Below are 11,891 nucleotides of genomic sequence, written 5' to 3'. Positions count from 1 at the left end.
TGACTCCAGCTGGCTGTTTTTTGGAATCTTTCTTTTCTGTTTGTCTCTCCATATTTCTTTTTTCCTTCCTCCCTCTGCAGCAGGGATTTGTCCTCTAAAAGCTCAGGGTGGGAGGGAGCAAGGGCTGGGAGCAGGCAGGCAGCGGGAGCTGGAGTACGCCAGGATCTGGCTTTTGTTATTGGTTGGCTGCGGCCTGATGGATGGTCGAGGGCGGAGTGAACTCTCCTCAGTGTGTTCTGCCGGAGCCCAAGTACGGAGACCATATTTACAGGTAAGAGCAAAAATAATAATACTAAGCAGAAGGAAAGATAATTTCTTTTCTTTTTTGGAAAAAGGAAATGCTTAGTTCTAGTGGAAGCATCCTTTGGGGGCGGGAATTCCGAAGGCGCTTGGCGAAAGCGGTCCCTCGCTCGACTCGGGGCAGCCTTGGTTCGCCGTGGCTGCAAAAACGCTTCCCCGATTTAAACACGAAAACGCACAAAACACACCAGGGGCATGTCTTCTTCTGGATATCCATCTAAGCCAACGTTACTGAGCAAAATCGATGGATGAACTCGTGTGTCTTTGTGTGTTTTTATCAAGGCTTGTACTCGTGGAAGCCAAAGGAGGCATAGGGAAAGCTTGATAGATTCCACAGGTCCTGAGAAAATGGAGCCTTCTCTGGACCTACAGGATTTCATGTGGGGTCTTTATATTTGCCACCGAGTAAGGAGCTTTTGAGAACTGTTGTTCAGTTTGCAGGGTTTTTTTTTTTTAGTGTGGACTCGGAAGGAATGGTCTGTGTGCATGCAAGCCCTCTTCTCTCCCTGTGTCTCACGCCCTGAGTAGCTGCAGCGTTTTAGTCAGCAGATTGGAAGCTTACGTGTGGTGTGGCGATGAAGTAACCTTCAATAGATAGCTGTCAACAGGCGCGGGACTGTTCTCACTTTAAAAACACACACGTCTAGCTGGGAAGGGTGAGACTGCTGAGAAAAGTCATGTCTGACAGAGAAGTTTCATTTGTGAATCAGATACGTCAAGGTGAAGAAATTCCAACGCATATTGATAGCATTAGCCTCACGACAGGTTTTTTTTCCTTTTTTTTCTTTTTTTTTTTGCAAAATATTCCCCAAGTTTTGACTTTACTGGTTGCTTAGAATGCATAACGTGATGTTTCATTTTCCTTCAGGAAAACCAGGAAAGATTTTTAACGGTGTGGAATAAATGACATATTTATAGTAATAGAGACAGAAAAGTAATTTTATTCCACACTAGGACCTCTGTTGATTTTAATTTTAAGATCATTTAGGGCTGAGAGGATCTCATTCCTTTTGAGCTCTTAAGAAAACAGCACAGTCATGGACTCATTGGCATTCAATTAATACCTGTTGACTGGAATAAAACACAAGCATAATAGTGCCGTAAATAATTCATTCATATGTATTTTTGATGCATTTGAATGAATTAATAACTACCAACAATGGCTTTAATTTCTAAGAAAATTGGTCTTGCATTTGATTTGATTTGGAAGGTGGGTGCTGCAGACCTTTTAATAGGTGGTACCAACGCGGCAATTCTTAAGAAAGTCAATGGGAAAGAAATATGCTGGATATTGAGTAAAGGTTATTCTAGTCACTGAAAACCTACTTCGAACTTTCTCAGCATACGAAATATACTTGACGTCTTCCTATGCTCAGGTGTTGTGTTGATCTCTTCTGCCGTTTGTTTTGAACTATTTCTTAATTTCAAAAATGATGACATAATGCTGAAATTTTTTCTGTGTTTAATTGCTAATGGTTTTTTTTAAAAGTAATTTCTGATTTTCAGACAAAATGGTCATTGCGATTAATTCAAGGTTTCCACCCTCATGGGATTTAGGTGATATGCAAGGCTAAATAAATATTCAGTTACTGGAATATGTTGCAGACAATAAATGGATGCAGCTACATTTAAAGAAAAGGAATTATAAATTCTGAACAAAGCTACCTCTAGGAATGAAAGGGGGTTGATGAAAATGAGAGAGCAGAGTTCCACATGGTTTTAAATTATTCTGTTTCCTTGGAAACCAGCTGCTGCAGATGCATATTGCTTTCTTTAGCTAAAAATATCATCCTTTTAATAATCACTAAGGGGAAGGTTCTGAATCAAAGCATGGTATATTGTTGTTGCTTTTTATAATGTTCTTAATGGCTCACGTATTTTGGATGGAAAGTAGATAAACCGGCTCTCCATCATCTTTCCTCTCAGGCACTGGCAGACGTCTGCACGGCTTATAAAAAGGAGACAACTGTGGCAGTTTCTACTGCAGTCTGTGGGAGGTGTGCGTGTGCAAGTGTGTGTGTGTGTGTGTGTGTGTGTGTGTGTTGTACTGGAGGCAAAAGAGAGGAAAAGGCCTGAAAGAAGATACAGCATATGAAAGCCAAGGCTCTTCGGGAAGCTATGGCAAGGCGAGGCCATTTGTTTTCCCTTAGTGCTGCCAGCTTTAAGATGGAAATGTTAGGTTTGCAGGGCAGATAACTAGTATTGTTTTTTTGTCTTCTTTTGATTTCATTTTTCTCCCCGTGCTGCAGTGGTTAATAATGTACTGAGTTGAAAGATGAAAATAGAAGAAACATTTCTTTTTTTAATGTATTGCTAACTTAAAAAAAAAAAAAAAAAAGTGCTGGAGATGAATGCCCAGGCCGTGAACAGTGAGCAATCGTATTGGACACAGTGGAGTGAGGACCATGTTAGCTCCGGTCTAGACCATATTTTACTAATTCAGTCATTTTCTTACCTTGATAATCTACCTAATGAATAAAAGACTTCATTCTAGCAAGATTAAAAAATTGTTTTAATATTAAGGTTATTCATTTTTAATTAAATACTTTTAAATATATGTACATATATATTTGAAGTATTTGTCTTTGTTTGGAATAAAGCATTTGTTGTACATGGCTTCCCTTTATAAGAAAAAAAAAGCTCCTCACAATTATCATTGCTCTAGACAATTTCTCAAATTAAAATATTTTCATTATGTGCGCTTTGAAGACAGCATTGTCATCCCAAACACCATTTCCTTTATCATTTGTGAAGAAGAATTCTCATAATGCGTTAGTTTTGCTATTATTGTTATAATGCAAATGAGGTTTTCAATCCTGTTATCTCTTTCCTGCTTGTTTGAATAACTTTGACAGGGAGTACTTATTTTCATAATAGTTATCTTAGCCGCCTAGACATAGCCTTAGCAGTGCAGCAGGTACAGGTCTGTGCATTTTACCACGTGCTAAAGAATTTACTATCTGACCAGTACATTATAGGCAGCTAAACTCACCTTGCTTGGGTGCATCACCGCCTTGCTTTTAGGGGCCTTAGAATAGTGGGGGATATTTAGTTTTTCTCCATTAACGTGAACAGATTACTCCCGAGATTACACTTTCAGCATAAACGATGGTGACATTGAAAAGTGGACTAACAAGCAGGAGGACCAAGAATTGCTCAAGTGACCTGTGCAGATAACCTCACGAGCAGGCACAATTATCTAGTGTACTCCAAGTTTCTGAAGATTATGTACCAAATACACTTATTATCTACCTTAGATAGAAATACAGTTTACTGCTTGCCTCAACAAAGTTTTTATGTTCTTTTGTTTTCTAAAAATGGCTCGCTACCATTTTAGATGCGTTTGTACAGGCCTCTCAAGTCTCATAAAATATACTAAGGAAAATGAATATTTAATAGCTTCCTCCATTAATATAGTTAGGCAACTTCATATCTGTAGTGGAAATGTGATAGTTTGGCAAATGACCCCATATTTCTGGAAAGGGGAAGGGCTGGGGTTTACAAGAAAGGGTAACAATATCAGGTTAGGAAAGCATGGGTCAGGTTTCCCCAGTTTCACAGATGCTACATACTTTAGGTGATCCAGGCCAATGAAAACCCACATTAGCGTCGGCACTGCCAGGTGCCATAACTCAAAAAAACTATTACCGGTCAGATGATATTCTTGCTTTCATCTACATTAATACCCAGTTTTTAGTGTAGGGGTTGGTTATACAGGAATGAACCGGGAACTGACACAAAGCAGTTGCTGCTCTTCCAGTCTTATTTTCGTGCATCAAGGAGCCAGGCGTGGAATTCGCTATCGGCCAATGACATCATTTGGATCCTCCACAAATTTCAGCCAGTGGGCGGGACCTTGCGTTTCTCAGTCAGCTGTTTAGATCTCAATTATAGTGGACTTTTTTTGACCTAAAAATTGTTGGATGTACAAATTCTGTAAACAGACTTGGTTTAAGATTTCAAACATTTTATTCGAGGTGTGATGAGTTTGATAAGGGTTAGTGCTTTCTCTGCAATGGGTATCGGCAAGGATGTCATGAACAAGAGAAAAACTTGATGGCTATTAGTCTCGTCATTTAAAAAGATAGAGAAGGTGGGCTGGGGAGATGGCTCAGTGGTTAAATTACTTGCTGGGTAAGCAAGAGGAGTGGATTTGGAGCGTTAGAACCCATGCTTATATTGGGCGAGCACACCGTTAGCCAAGTCCCTGAAATTCTGCTATGCCAAGATTTGACTGAGAGACACCGCCTAAAAGAATAAAGGAGAAAACTGATAGAAGAATATTCCCAATATCTGTATGAGTTCTCCACACACATGTGCACATGCATGTATGCATATCTTCCTTCACCCATGGGTGCCTACACGTGTGAACATGCATTTGCACACATGCATAGCACATGAGAAAATAAAAGGAGATATGGCCACGTCATATATTTCTCAAGAGCCCTTATATTAAAGGGTAGGTCCAGTTTATCAAAATAGTTCAAATCAGTAAGGAATCATGGCGTATGCAATATAATTCTGTTTTTTTCCCTGATTCACTTGTACATTAGTTAAAAACGAAATTAACTTAAAAGAAAAACAACATGCTTTTTACAAAAGTTGATGTCTTTAATCAATATTTAGCACACAGTCTTTTGTCAATATTCATTTTTTTGTATGCTGTACATTTTAGGCTCTGCTCCCTAGGAGCATGTGACTGATGCACAGAGTTATCTTCCTGGAGTCTTCATTTCAGACACTAAGGCATAGAAAATTATTCTTGAGGGGTAGAGGGAAACTAAGCCTTTGCCTGTCCACAATTGTGATCGCCAACGACCATGTGTTTACATTAAATGCGGGACGTGTTGCGTTAAAGACTGTGTAGAAGAGATTTGGAGTTAAGGAGGGCTTTGGAAGCATGTAAAAATGCATGACTGGCCAGATGGTCTCCAGGGCATAACAGCATTTTGGAGTTTCAGAGAATTCTGCACTTTAGACCTTTTCTGGTTCCCAGTGAGGCTGGTGGGTTTGATTTGCCGTCACTATCCCCTTCACTGTTTACAGGTTTGACAACAGGGTCAGAAGCATAGTTAGTGTGTTTTGTAGCAAGTGTCTAAACAGTTGCTTGCTGTCGTGTCATGGAACCACCACAAATATTTAATAAATGAAACAATTTCCTAAGCAGCAGGAGGGATGAATATCTGTACAAATCTCTCTTTCCCTCCCTCCCTCCCTCCCTCCCTCCCTCCCTCCCTCCCTTCCTCCCTCCCTCCTTTCTTTCCCTGGGTTAGCCATGACAAGTTATTGGTTCCCAGGCAGTTCTGGTTGTGATGGTGTCAGCCTAGTAGGGGCACAGTGATTCTCAGAAAGGTTTATTTTTCTTTTGTTTTCCTGCCACTAAGTCATAGACATTCTTGTTTTACTTAATCAAAATTTCTTTCCTTCCTTCCTTCCTTCCTTCCTTCCTTCCTTCCTTCCTTCCTTCCTTCCTTCTTTCCTTCCTTTTTTAGATGACAAATCTCAATTTTTAGACTGTCTACCCACTGTGATGCCCAAACCCTCTAGGGGTCCCACAGAAGTCAAACAGCTCTGGCTGTCAAATGAGAAGTTGAGCTTGGAGACTCTGTTATAACTTTTTCTTTTGAGATTATTACACAATAGACAAATGAGACTATGGAGTGAGAAGCACCTTCCTTGTCCTGCACTGCCTGGTCTGTTTTCTGCGTGTGGTCATTGTATCTGTTCTCTCTAGCTTTCTCCAAACCATCTAAGTTATAGCTGCCACATCAGGGCCTTACACAATCCCTGATAGGTAGTTTGTGTTCCAAATTGTGTTGCTGACGAAATTATGAAGTGAGTGATGGTCTCAGCCAGCCAGCCTTCTAGTCTCTTCTAACCCTTCAGTGACAGGCGCGCCTCGATTCACTGACATTCCTTTCCTTTCCTGTACTTCTCCAGGAATGCTCTTCAGAGTGACAGCATCCATGTCACAGAAATGTCATGAAGCCAGGCAAATTTTCCCGCTGCAGATTTTTATTGTCTAAGATGCCACTTGAGTTTTCCTGTGCTAATGAGGGATTTCATCTGCATGTGCTCCCCACTTCACGCTTCTCGGCTTTGCTTCCTCATAAGGCGGCAGCCAGCCCTCCATGTTAGCTGGCATCGCAGCCACAGATTCAAATATAGGGTGGACATAGTCAAAGGAAAAAGGAAGAGAGCGTAACAACCGCGAGCATCATGTCTTCACGGCATCTGGCTTTACACGGGATGCAGAGGCTGTCCGTCATAAACCGTGGGAGGCCGCTAGTGGGCCTCGTAGAATCCTGTGCGTTTTCACAGGCACAATCACTTGTGCATTTTAGGACAGAGAGGGTTCTTGGAACAATCCCTCACAATAGTGAGAAGTGACTTCTACATTCTATATACGTTCATTCAGAGCATCTTATATTCAGCAAATTAATTAGCTGCAAATTAATGTAATTAAGTCACATTAATATGTAAGTATGAATATTGATGCATAAAACATAGTATATATTAAGCGCATCTCTTTTACATTTATTGCGGGGGGTTAATGAACCCCACTTTGTTATGATTAAGATGTCCAGTAATGTGTGGGGCTTGTGGGTATAGCTCAGTAAAAGAGAGCTTGCCTGCCTAGAGTGAGGCCCAGGGCTTGACTCCCAGCACTGAAAAAACAAACAACACATAAACACACAAGGGGAAAAAAAAACAAGTAAACAAAACCATTGTTCAGAAGTCCTTTTCGTCTACCACTGATTTTCTGCCAATTACGCTGTGCTCTGGTATAACAATCCTAAATCCCAATGCGGGGCAGTGCCAAATAAAGCAAGCGTAGGTCTTTTCACACTGAGACTCGGTGCCGTTTTACCGAATCCTAATACAGGTCAAGGCGGAGGAGAGCAGATAATGCGGGAGGGTTGACGTCTTTACTAAAATTACCAACACAACCGGGTAGAAAGGATGGAAGGAAGAATAGTGAAGGGAGAAAAGCAGGATGGGGGGGACAGGGGAGGGAAAGTGTGTGGGTGGTGGGGGAGACAGAGAGAGAAAATGAGAATATGTACCAGGGCCCTGAAAAGAGAGGGAAGGAAAAGAGGAAAGGGGAAAGGAAAGGAAGGGGCAGGTGACTGAGAGGGAGAAGAGGAGGCCAGTTTTAAGCAATGAGGTGATGCTGAGGGAGTGAGAAAGCACGGTGCATGGTTCCAGATGTGCAGACATCTGGGTTTGGGTTCTGGTTCTGCAATCTACCTCTATAACCTTGCCTTTATTATCTAATCTCTTTGTGCTTCGACCTTCACCCCCCTCTCATGATATCAACAATAGTGATAGTTAATGAGGTGGTGTTTCCTGTTAGTTTTCTATCACAAGCATAACAGGTAAACCACTCACATATGTTAGCTTAGAAACCCAGAGTCAGACGTCCTGAACAGCATGGCCATACTCATTGCTCAGGGTCCCACAGGCTGGACCCCCAAATGCCGGTTCAGTTGAGTTCTTGTCGACTTGCTGTAATGCACGTCTCATTCAAAGCTTCTCATGTTGATGGTAGAATTCAGCTCCTTAGACTGATATGTCGAGAACTGTGTCCCTAGAGGTTGTGTGCTTTCCGTGCCGTTCATTTCTTTTTTTTTTAAACATTTTTTAATATTTATTTATTTATTATGTATACAATATTCTGTGTGTAAGTTTGCAGGCCAGAAGAGGGCACCAGACCTCATTACAGATGGTTGTGAGCCACCATGTGGTTGCTGGGAATTGAACTCAGGACCTTTGGAAGAGCAGGCAATGCTCTTAACCACTGAGCCATCTCTCCAGCCCCCGTGCCATTCATTTCTAGCTCCACACAAAGGATCATTCTCACACTGAATCCCTCTCGTTCTTATATAACTTCTTGTCAGTGGTTCTCAACATGGGGGTTGCGACCCCTTGCGCTCGAAAGACCGTTTCATGGGGTTCGCCTAAAACCATTGGAAAACACAGATGTTTGCATTGCCATTTATATAGTAGCAAAATTACAGCTATGAAATAGCAACTAAAATAATTTAATGTTCAGGGTCACCACAACAAGAAGAACTGTATTAAAACTGGTCACAGCATTAGGAAGGCTGAGAACTGCTGCTCTCGTCCCCCTTTGAAGGACTTGGGTGATTAGGTCATAGCTGCGTCCTCCCCGTCCTGCCCCAAGCAGATCACTGGTTCATATGAAACCCTTTTTTGCTACATTCTGTATGATCATGAGTGTGATCACCAGAGTGGGTTCTCATTATTTTCACAACAGTGGACTAAAGTAAGCATGTATACGAGGACCAGAGAATGTCAACGACTGTTCTGGAATCCTGTCTGTCACTCACCTGAAACACTGGAATGGTGTCTCGTGCAAAATAGGCAATATGTGTATGTTAATTTGAGTAGCTGACAAATTTGCAAAAAAAAAAATCAAAAACATCCCGCATTATTGGCACAGGCATGCTAAAAAATGTATCCGAGAGCACCATCCAAGACCTAAATTGACTGGGCACCATGGCACACGCCCTTAATCCCAGCATGTGGGAGGCAGAAGGAGGGGGATCTCTGATCTGAGTGTGAGGCCACCCTGGTCTACAGAGCGGGTACCAAGACAGGCTCCAAAGCTACACACATACACACACACACACACACAAACACAAACACACAAACCCTGTCGCAGGGAAAAAACAAAAAAAAAAAAAAACAAAAACAAAAACACAACCAAATTGACATCCAAGCTGGCAAAGCGTTTGGAAAGGCCATTATTCCACCTTTAGGAACTTGTCTCGCGGTTGTTTGTGACAATATAAAATTTATGATAAAATGGTACTGTGATTTACATGTGTTTCCTCTGAGTACATGTCTTTGAAAAGAGCCCAGCATCCCCTTTTAGAAGTTTAATTAAATATTTATAGTACAGTTAGTCTGTGCAATACTCTATAGCCCTAAATACGAAACCAAAAGCCAATTAGACAGCGACGGAATGGGATGTTTTTGCTGCATAACTGGGGAAATTACAGCGTATGAAACTGTGTGTGTCCTGTGAGTACAGTCACAGCCCTTCCTGGACTGTGAGGTAGGCGTTAGGTAAAATCTGATCGTTTGAACGAGCTTGCCCTGACAACTTCCCTCAGATTTGTCCCAAGTCAAAATAAGCATGGAGGAGTGGGAGGCAGGCTTTCATGTAGGGTGTGGCTGCTCAGTAGGGAAGGATCCAGACATTGCCCATGTTCACCACTGAGGAGGAGGGTGCCCCCAATGGAAGGTTTCCACCTTTTCCCCATCTTTGCAATGGTCATCTATGCGATGACCCCCAAAAGCAAGCAGTGCATTTTGGTCCCTCACCCCTACTTTGTCATCCTGCCTTGTGTTAATAATTTGGTTAAATTTCACTCTCAGCAAATGTTTGTTTGCATGAAATGGATAAAGAGCTCAGTTTCTTACAGTTCTGGAAGTGGGTCGGACAAGATCAAAGGGTTGCATTTAATAAGGGTTCTCTTGATGCCGCAAGTCATGGTGGAGGGAGGCCAGTTACATTGCTCAGCAGGTAAAGGCTGGTGCCACCCAGCATGATTCCAGAACTCACGAAGTGAAAGGAGAGAAGCAACTCCTTCAAGTTGCCCTCCTCTGATCTTTATACACGTGCTATGCCAAGTATTGCACACGCATGCACGCACATGCGCGCGCACACACATACACACACACACACACACACACGCTCTAAATAAAGAAATGAATAAATGGATGAATGTTAAAAAAGATATTCCTTCGAAGGAGGTGAGAAAGCACGGCAGCATAAGAGAGAGAGAGAGCACAGGAGAGGTGGGGAGCGGAACCCGAGCTCTCCAGACCTTAGGGTGTGACTTGTTCTGCTTTAGCTCTGTCATGCTTCCTGGAATAGATCATTCTCACGGATGGCAGGAAGGTGTAGAAATTATCAGTCGCGAGAACACCTGGAATGTGTAGTCTGACACTGTCAACGGGCTCCTCATTAGCCCTGCTTTATAAGTGAGAATACTCCAGGAAATTAAGTCAGCCACCCACAAAATTGTAAGGAATCGTCAAATCATGTTTGTAGCAATGGGCTTTCCATCAAATGGGCAATTTCTGGTGAGTCTTGGCACTATGTATTAAAAAAAAAAAGATTCTCCCAGGATTGTTTTTCAGTTGACCTGAGATACAGCCCGCTGTGATGAACCCCACATCCCACTGTGGGACAACTTCCCCTCGAGGGATTCTGTCTGTTACCCCCGAGATCTTAGCATTCAAATCCCACAGATGTGCTTTTAGCTGGGGGATCTGGATGTCTCCAGACGGGTGGGTAAAAACGCTTCTTCCCAGCTGCTATCGGAGATTTGGTTCTAGATGTGTGCCTCATCCCCCACAACTAGCCTGATTTCTTCTGCTTTTTGTTCTTTTATGACTAAATCCTTGACGAAAATCAATGCCAAGACCTTTTAGGCTCCCCAGTTGTTCTTTTTCTCATTTAGAGATTTCTTGGTCTTCCCAATCTCATCACCATGTTTTGGCTTCCTTGACCTGTGTCCCCAGAATTGTTCAGTCTGCTTTCATTTTTAACCTTTATCTCTCTGGAGCAATCCAAGCCCGTGATTGTACCGGGGCTACCTGGTCAGCATTGCTTTAGTGGGGGGCGAGAACAGGCTGTGGAATAGCACAGGATGGTGATAGGGTACTGGCCTGCTGTTCGGTGTACACGGTTATTCGGGAATATAACCCATAGTATAAACCTCGACATAGAGTATGGCCTCTATGACACTTGTTGGATGAGCCAAAACCCAGGGTCTGTGGAGACGCACTTCTAAGCCAACCACTAACTTTAGCAAATTAACTTTCATTTGTGGAAATTTCGTCAGACCCAGCATTCTTCACAGGTCTTCTCTCAAAACAACAAATTAGATTTTGCCTTTTCATTCAAGAGATCTTTCCTGAGTCAGTAGCTAATTCATTTATTTCTCATTTATGTCCTCATAAAATCTAGCTTATAAGTTAATGACTTAAATTTTCTACACTAACTCCAGTAATCTGCTTTCTCTTTTGAGTTTCTGGGCACATACATGATTACTATTCTGTTGTTTTAAACATTGTAATCCAAAGTATCATTATTCTATATTTTACTCCATTTAGGTTGCTATGGCAAAATACCATGGACTGGGTAGATTATTAACAACAGGAAAAATACTTCTCTCTCTTCCGGAGCATGGAAACCTAGAATCAAGATGTCGTTCTAGTCTGTCTCTGGGGAGACTTACTTCCTAAGCCTTCTTCTCTGTAACCTCACAGAATGGGAAGGAATTTGGGCAGGGCTGAGTGGCTCTTAGTAGGAAAATACTTATGAACCTCAATGACATAATGATTCCTCTAGAACTCCCCTCTTGATGCTTTCACCTTGAGTTAAGAAGTTAGGGCTCTGCAGGGCGATGGTGGTGCACGCCTTTAATCCCAGCACTCGGGAGGCAGAGACAGGCGGATCTCTGTGAGTTTGAGACCAGCCTGGTCTACAGAGCTAGTTCCAGGACAGGCTCCAAAGCCACAGAGAAACCCTGTCTCGAAAAACCAAAAAA

General features: G+C 42.2%; 1 long non-coding RNA gene across 1 annotated transcript in view; it reads left to right on the top strand.

Moving 5' to 3' along the window:
* Positions 1-223: 223 nt before the first annotated feature.
* The window catches only part of LOC126489488 (uncharacterized), a 33,651-nt gene continuing 21,983 nt past the window's right edge, over positions 224-11,891 (top strand). Inside the window, exon 1 of the long non-coding RNA XR_007588937.1 lies at positions 224-271. This is a non-coding gene — a long non-coding RNA (uncharacterized lncRNA). The remainder of the gene's footprint in view (positions 272-11,891) is intronic.

The sequence above is a fragment of the Alexandromys fortis genome, unplaced genomic scaffold, assembly GCF_014885135.2.
Source record: "Alexandromys fortis isolate MF-2015 unplaced genomic scaffold, M_Fortis_MF-2015_v1.1 scaffold_8_9099976_23576923, whole genome shotgun sequence".
NCBI classification, from domain to species: Eukaryota; Metazoa; Chordata; class Mammalia; order Rodentia; family Cricetidae; genus Alexandromys; species Alexandromys fortis.
The sequence above is the reverse complement of the archived record's forward strand: the minus strand, read 5'-3'. Positions and strand labels throughout refer to the sequence as shown.